Source organism: Aythya ferina, assembly GCF_964211825.1.
Source record: "Aythya ferina genome assembly, chromosome: 27".
NCBI lineage: Eukaryota > Metazoa > Chordata > Aves > Anseriformes > Anatidae > Aythya > Aythya ferina.
This window is the reverse complement of record NC_140310.1, coordinates 3,284,425-3,293,076: the sequence shown is the minus strand read 5'-3', so window position 1 is coordinate 3,293,076 and position 8,652 is coordinate 3,284,425. Positions and strand designations below refer to the sequence as shown.

The 8,652-nt window shown below is 41.7% G+C and overlaps 1 long non-coding RNA gene across 1 annotated transcript; it reads left to right on the top strand.

Annotated features, from left to right (window-relative positions):
• The first annotated feature begins 6,345 nt into the window (after window positions 1-6,345).
• On the top strand, window positions 6,346-7,660 carry LOC311424321. Its single transcript, XR_014686054.1, has 3 exons — window positions 6,346-6,436; window positions 6,621-6,776; window positions 7,490-7,660. It is a non-coding gene; the product is annotated as an uncharacterized lncRNA (long non-coding RNA).
• Window positions 7,661-8,652: the final 992 nt, after the last annotated feature.

Sequence of the window (8,652 nt, the reverse complement as noted above, 5' to 3'; positions counted from 1 at the left end):
CTCTGAATTTAGTTTTTGTTTGAGGACTAAAACGAGAGGAACCTCTGAGAAGACCAGAGGATGGAGGGATTTGGGTGGGTTTTTGGGAAAGCAGCCATATGAACAATGTGTGAGCTTGGAGCAGTATTGTGTTACCTCTTGTGTATGGAATCGTTCCACATCAAAGATGGAGGCACTTGATATGGTTTCCTTTATCAAATGAAAATAGCAGAACAAGGCAGAATATACTCTTTATATCTAGTAGTGCAAGTCAACAGCTTTTTTTCTTTAATATGGAAATTCCACGCTGTAGAATTGTTCATTGAAAGCTGACAAACCTGCAGTTTCTGCCTTTTGTTTTGCAGACAAATTAAGGAGAATTGTTCATCTTTAGTTCACACAATTACCTTACAGGATATAAAATGAAAATACATACGAGTGTAATAAACTGTAGAAGCCAGACACTACCAGAATAACCTCCTGAACAAACATGCCCCAGGGCAGGACACTCGTGTGGTCCCTTCATGGCCTGAATTGACCATGGAGCTGAATTAGAAAGGAGCCTCCTGCAATACTTCTGAGTCATGTTCCTGGGGTTATTTGGGCAAAACATATTCTGCTGTCCCAGATTTGTTTGATGGACAAAAATGATTTTTGTGTCCTGAGCCTTACGTAAAGCATTTTCAATCACTCTGCGGAAATTAAAAGCTTCATTTAATTTGTATCCCCCCACTCAAATGCTGTGATGCTTTATAATCATCAGGGACCACAGAGAAGGTCAAGCCCTAGAGATGCTTTCTGTTCCCACCCATTTGATATCCCTCAAAAAGTGCTTTTTCCTTAAAACAAAAACAAACAGGAAACACACACAAAAAACAGCAAAACCAACCCCCAACAATTAGGCAGCCTTTAACCGTTCGTACCAAGAATTCTGTGATTCCAAGAAGGACCGTTAAGTTGGTCCAGCTGCTGAGGGACTGGTACTAAAATTGATGACTGGAAATTGGCACGGGATTGTAAAAGACTTCTGCCAAAACATTTGAATTATGTAATCTTATTAAATACATAGTAATTACACTGCATATTACTGCTGGGTTCAGGTTATGAAATCATATAGTAGATAATGCGAGACTGGAAGAGGAGGGAAAGTGGTCTGAAGCATGCTGAAGTCACTGGAAATGCTTGTCTTGGCTGCAGCGTGTTTTAGGTGAGGGTGTATCAGTGATGCTGTATTATTCCAACAGGGAAGGGGCATCGGGATTTTAGGATCAGAGCTTGGCCCTATTGTCCAGAACCTTGATGCAACCAGTTATTTAGATGTTTCATTTCTACCATGGATTGAATGTAGCGAAGGTGATCATGGTGCATGCTTCTGACAAGGACAATTCCCACTGTGTCTGAAGATCCAACAGATGGGGATATTCAGTTTGCAAGACTTATGCTGCTTCTGGAGTAAGTGTCAAGTCACATCAGTCTTCTTTATTGGGGGTGCTTCTCAGAAAATACATTGCAGTCACTCACATGGCATAAACAGCTGTGAGGTTGGACCAGAACTTCTACAATATTTCCTTGCACAGTCCGTGCAAGATAGTAGTCCTGCAAGTGCTTCCACTTGGAAATCATCTTGCTTTGGAGAATTTCTATTTTTATTAGTTTGTCTGAGTAAAATTGTCACCAGCAGTGACATTTAGACTCTACCAACACTTTTGTTTTAATTCACAAACTCATTCCAATTCAAAAACTGTCCTCTACAGCCTTTTTTTCCCATATCTCCCAGAATGTGCCTCGAAATACCCTTCTGCTTAAACATCCTGAGCCATTAGGAATAGTTAGCAGAATGCTCACTTAATCTTCCTGCTGCAGTTAACAAAAAGTAAAAAGATATATTTACTTCTGCTTCCTTTCTCAGCCATTTTTTCACTGCAGAACAAACTTCTTAGAAGTGATTGCAGCAGATGATTTAGCAGTACGGCCAAATAGTCCCTGCTTGATTAAGATGGATGGTAGCTGTATTTGGAGCAATAGTAATTAAGGCTCCCATGGCAAGCAAGGAAAAATAACAAATTAATCTAATAAGAGCTTATGGGGAAACTTTTAAATTGAAAAGTGTTCTTAAAATCCAAAATTCCTTAACACTAGTAAAATCTTAGTTTATTAAAGCTCAAAGGGTTATTAAAATCCAATAGCTTTCACTATTTCTTGTTGTTTTTTTCAATATTTGTGTATTTTTATTTTTTTTAATGTATCAAAAATATTGCAGTAGTTTTCAACACAGAATAGATACTTTCAGTTAAATGACAACATTTCTTTAAAATGAACTATATTTGTATTTTAATTCTCTTTTGATGTCATGCATAGAAGTGACAATGTGTCCTGTCACAGAAACCCTTCTACATTGCATCTTCTGTCTTGATCAGGAATTCCTTCTTGAAATAGACTGAAAATGAATACTGCCAGCTCTAATAAACATCACAAACATTACACAAGCTTGTTTTGCTCATGGCATTCTTGAGCTCTTTTTTATTGTACAAATTATTTCATAATTTGGTGCCTCAGTTTCCACGTGCGGAATGAGATGAAGGCAGCAGAAAGCATGTTTGCATTTCAAACCACATAGACACAATCCATGAACTATTAGGTTTTTTTGTTTAGTTTTGTTTTTTTTAACTATTTCTCTACCAATTCTGTCCCTGTGCTCAGAGGTGAATAGTTAATGTCTGGTGGTCAGCAGCATTAATGTTATTGCTGCTCAGGTGTGACTGACAGAAAAAGCCCCAATGATTTAAGGGTGGGACTACTTTTAGAAGAGAGGTGGCTTGTTCAGCCTTTTAAAGTCCTTAAGATAATGTCTTTTATATCTATGATTGATTTATTTGATATTTATGCAGTTGGCAGTGGGATTTGAAATATAACATAAGCACTTCCTGAGATGTCAGTACTCCGATGTTAGTGGTCTGAACAAGGATGTAATTCATATCTGCAGGTGCTTACTCTGGTATCAAACACTTCAATAACATCATGCTTGTGGAATCCGGCACTCCCCAGTGTCCCATTTGTATCCTTATATGCCCACGTCTTTCCTATGTGTGTTTTTCTTTCTTAAGGAGCTCTCATTTCCTTCAATAGGATATGTTTTATTTCATCCTTTTTCCTGCATTTACTCATATTAATGTCACCGCATTCACTGGTAATAGCTCGGCTTGGAAATAACCCGTGTATCCCTGAAAACACCGGGCCTGAAATTTAATGCCTCTGATACTTTATTAAGAAAGAATAGATGCTTAAGTGAAGGGAGGTAATCACTTATTTTCAGACTCTAATTTGATCTAACTGGTTGAAAGGTGCATCAAGCATGCTCAACCACAGGCTGATGGCAGCCTCTGAGAGTCTTGGGATGAACATTTTCTGGGGCTTTTCTGCTAAATGGCCGTACGGTTTGAAACTGGATGCTGTCAGAGGGAAAGAACAAGACCATAGACACATCGTAGGCTTCTCTTATGAAAATCGATGTAGAAGGAAAATAACAGAAGCCAGATCATGGGCTCTCACTCATGAGTAAGGTCTGAGAAAGGATTTCATCATGGTGGTGAGATCAGCTGACGCTCCTGGAGCTGTATTTCCAGCTCTACAGCTGGTAGGGTGTTTTGCTTGCTCTTTGTGCCATGAAACATTATCTTTCAGTAACTCCTTTCCTTTCTCCTGGTTTATTCCATTTATGAAATATGTGCGTTTAGATCACAGCCTGTTTAAGGGATAGTTGCCTCTTCACTGGCTTTGCAAAGCAAGGTTGCACCTTTTGGGGGATCTAAGAATAAAGTATTGTGTAAAGAAGTGCTTGTTAGCACTTCTTTGAAACTGCATTGTCCCTTCTTCTATCGCTTTGTAGACAACAGGCTTAATAAGGCTCCTGTCAACAGGGAAAAAGTATCTGACATGAGACTTGCCTAGGTTACAGAGTCGATTACTAAATACGACAGTGCAGGAGGGATCTCATTTCCGAAACTCCAAAATGCCAGAGCAATTTTTTTAGTTAGGGTGCTTATTTTGGAGAAGCGTTTTGATTAAATACTCTGTAGTGTTCAGCGTATGAAATCTTTTTATTTCCTGTCATTATCTTGGTACAATCACAAGTGCCTTTTTTATTATTTTTATGGATGTGCTCATCAGCTGTAGCTTTTCCCATCCCTGTGGGAATTTCCCTGCCCTGAAAAGCTGAACTTCACAATATCTGGTAGAAAACTGAATTTTTTTCCCAGCTGGTTAGTAGTGCAGCACCAGAGTCTCTAGTTAATAGTGCTCTACTTGGGGAAATTTTACAAGCCATAATCTGTTTGAACAACTCACTTGGGCAAGTAGATGCTTAATTGTGAACTCTCCTAGGCGACTCATCTGGGAAATAGCAATGAACAGAAATGCTGTAGAATACAGGGCCTTGCTTGCAACTTGACCTACCCCCTTGACAAGGTCTGTGGTCTGTATGGATACATCTTACTGAAGCCAACCTAAGTTTGAGGTTTGTTTGCAGCATAAAGCAGTATGTTCGTGTTTAGCTGGTGGAATAACCCCACGCTTACAGTCGAAACAGACCCATTCATTTCTAGTGCCACAGCAGTAGCCTGGCAACGTCATGGATTTGTTCGGAGACAGTTTTACATTACACTGCACAAAAAGTGGATTTCTTAAGAGAGAATCCTTGCCGTGTTAGGCGGACTTTACCTGAGCCTGCGTGTTTTGCTTTTGTGCTGCGTTTTTGATGTACATGACGGTACAAAGTGTGAATTAATCCAGGAGAAAATACGTCCTGTAAACAAGTTTGTGTCTCTCTTAGGATTTTCTGTCTGTCATTCAACAAGCCATGCAGTCCGTGGAGGTACAACAGCCATCTTGTTCAGAAAGCACCACTTCAGCTCGAGTTGTACAGGAGCTCTGACCCAAAAGGAAACTTCTCCAACCTCATCTCATGGAAGTTAGTGGTGCAATTACACCGAGACGCGTTATGGGCTGGTACAGTGAGAATGCCCTTATAAGATCTGAGGAGCACAATCTACTGGGGGTTATAAGATACTTAAAACCCCACAGATGGGGATCAGGAGAGGCATACAGTATGCGTGTTATTTCACTCTCACAGTTTATAAATAGCAAAAATGCAATTTCCTGCTTTCACTCGGGGCAGCTGCAAGTCACAGTGGCCTGTGGAAAATGGCCTGTTTGACTCACGATTAAGCCCAAGTGCCACATGCATCTTACCTGCTTCAGCCAAAGCTGCACTTCAGCAAACTGCTTAATATCTCTGCCTAGCTCAAATTTCCCCCTCCTTTACATCACCATGCAGCTTGGTTTTCCATATTAAACATTTTCTTCTGTGATCCTGCCTAAAAAATAGGTGGTTCTCTGCTACCAGCAGGTAGGGACAGGACATAACATAGCCCTATCATAAAGGAAGAAGAGACAAAACAAAACAAAGATGGATTAATTTCATTTCCTCTCCAGCAGGTGGGAAAAGTCTGCCTGCCTGAATACATTCCTATTTTCCCTTCTATTTATCCTCTTCTTACTCTTTAGATTTTTTGCTTTTTACTGGCAAAACTTAAGTTAATCTCTCCAGAGAAGTGAGCAAATATGGTTTTTGTTTTGTTTTGTTTTGGTGTTGGTGGTAGTGGTAGTGGTGCTTGGTTGGTTGTTTTTCTTTTATATTTTTATATATAGTCTTTCAAATATCACAGAGCTTCTAATTCTGGAGGAGGACAAGTTTTCCCTTCACAGTTACTTACTGAATGTGCTGAAGGCAAGCAAAGAAATAAACAAGTAGAGAAATCAAACTTTCATGATTGCCAAGGGTGTGCACTTCCTCTGTGATGTGCTGCATAAAAGCCACACCTCAGAACAGTGAATCTCTGCAGACAAAAGCTTCTTAAAGATTTAGCAGTTACTATGCATAGAGAAAAAGCACACTGGGGCATGCTGGCTTCTCCCTTTCAGGCATTTAGCCAGGTCAAAGAGCAATACACGCAGAGAAATGTATCCACGTGCACAGAAATCAATACCATAATGATTCAATGACTGCAGTGAACCTCAGATGGATTCCAAAAATCCACAGGTTAACTCTCCCTTTCACAACACAAGTGGCTGTAGCTCCAGATATGCTGAAGCTGAGAAAGCAAAATTTTTTCCTGCCCAAATTTTTGTGGCTACGTGGGCCTGCATCTGCTGCTCACAGCCAGAGCCCCCTCTTCTTGCACAGGCCAGGAGGGCACCGAGCACACGGCGGCCGTGCTGTGGACTCGTGCATCACCTGTGGAGCTGCCAGGGCTCAGGTGCTCATCAGCACTAATTACAGGCTGCTCCTCAGCACTGGGGTAGGTGACACGGGGTTTTGCAGAGGATAAGTTCTCCAAGAAGATTTTCCCCTCAGATTACTTCTTATATTTACCTTTGCTCCACTTCTCTGATCTAACACGTGCGTTTTTTATACCTGAAATGAGAAGCTGTGAGCTTCTGGTTGGGGGTGCCGTATGGGGTACAAATGGGCTGAGCAAACCTTGTTTTGTGCTTGGTGAATGGGATGTGGTATTGCTTTTTGAGTAAAAAACCCCACAACATAGCTTTAGACAACAGTGACAATGCTTGTCTTCTTCCTGCAGTGGCTTTGCTCGGTGCTAGAAGTTGTCTGAAGCTCTTTGCCTGCCCTGGCTTTGTGGTTTTTAATGAATTTTATCCATTGAAGTGAGTTTCCTGACTAAATGATGTCTGGAAAAAAAAGGACCCGATTCTGGTAGCTGGCTCACCCTCACCCTGCTGTGAGTTTCAGTTGTTTTCATCAGGCTGCTTGAGCTCCTCTCCTTCTTGGAAGGTTGTAGAGCGACTGAAGTTTTATTGGAGTGGAAAAACTGCCCTGTGAAACACTCTTAGATACTGTTCACAGCTGTGATGACCTCAGGGGTGTCTCAGTAGCACCTTGACTCTGCAGCTAGGAGAGCTGTTGGGATGTTTGGTCAGTGAAGATAAAAGCCTAACAAGAAATTGGAGTTCTGGGCTTTGAGGACCGTAGAGGACTTATTTTTGCTTGTGCAGTGCACATGGTTTGTAAAAGAACAAAAAGAAAGGCTTGTTCCTGATTTGGGTTTTAGTGTAAGACCTGGGCAGATTAGATATTGTTAATTTTTGTGCACACTTCTGGGTGTGAAGCGAGCTGAATTCGGGCAACTGTCTTGTCTTCCTGTCTCCTCCCCATTTGTGCTGCAAGTCCCCAGCTGCAAAAGAGGTCTGATACCTCTGGCTTCAGATACCTGGTGCCTGGCATTTTGATGGGGAGGGAAGCAGGCAGCTAAACATCTTAGAAAGACCAATTAAAATAAAGCCATAGCTAAACAATTATCTGCATCTTGGAAGTCAAATAATTAAATAGGCAGCTCAGCACCAGGCTGATCCAATATTACACAATTGCTAACTCCAAATATTGCCTGCGAACAGCTGTTAGCATGTTCCTGTCCTTAATCCTCTGCATTTGCAGGAGCCAGGTACTAATAAACAGCAACCACCTTTTGAGGAAAGAGTCTGATTTAACTACAGCATGGACAATGATCCACATCTGTGGAACCTCTGAAAGCCTGCGGATCCCGAAGGAGAGAAGCAGAGGAGGCTTTATTTCCCAAACTGATTTGTAATGACGTGCAAACCTAGATGTCCCCGGTGAATCAACTTCAAAAGCCTCAGTGTGCTCCTAGACCTGTAAGGACAGATTTTGGGGGTATTTTGGCTCTTCTACACGGGCACAGGCAATTCATGAGTACACATTTTCTTGTCTTGTTTGCAGTACCAAGCCCTGAGCAATCTGTTGTGTTGCATCTTCCTACAGGTGTTCACTTCCTGCACGTGTTCACTTCTTACTTTTGCTTCTCTCTGCATCAGATGTTTAGAGCAAAAGTTGGGAGGTGCTTCCCTTACGTTCATTTTCTTCCATCACCCCAAGGCATGCAGACACACTCCTGCAGCGGATTTTGGCAGGGTGGTTTCACCCTGATTTGTATTGATGGAACAAAAGAGCCAAAAAATTAGACACTGAGTAGAAATGTAGAAGATGTAGCTCTGGCCCTACTGTCTCCCTGTACTCTTAACAGGCATAATCTGATGCTCCTGTGTTTAGTGCAGCTTCTGAAAGCTGCAGAGTTGTCTTGGCAGGGTGCTTTCCTCAGACTAATTAGCCACCCTGTCTAATAGGTATATCAGCCTGAGCAGACTGCTGGGCTAGGGGGACTGAACCGCTGCCTGGGAAAGAGCTGAGGCTTAGAGCTAGTTCAGGTGTCTGCGGGCAGTTGGTGCATCATGCCACATGGACATAATGCTGATGACATTGTCGAGTTTCTTCCTTTCTGTGCATCCATTTTCCCTTTTTCCCTTTTACCCTTTGCCTATTTCATTCCTAGTCCCGTAATGCCTTAAACACGTGCTTAACTTTATGCAGTGTGCGTAGCCCTATTGACGTGCATAAATCTTGTGAGAACAGGGCTTAACGTGTGCATCAGTAAATTTATTCCATGTATAAACTCAAGTACATGGGTAAATTTTCACAGGATGGGTGCCTTGGATGCAGGGCAGGACGTTCTTTCACTGTGTGCCTGGGCAGTGCAATTTATCGTAACAGGGAACAAAACACACCCGTCAATGAGTGCAAGG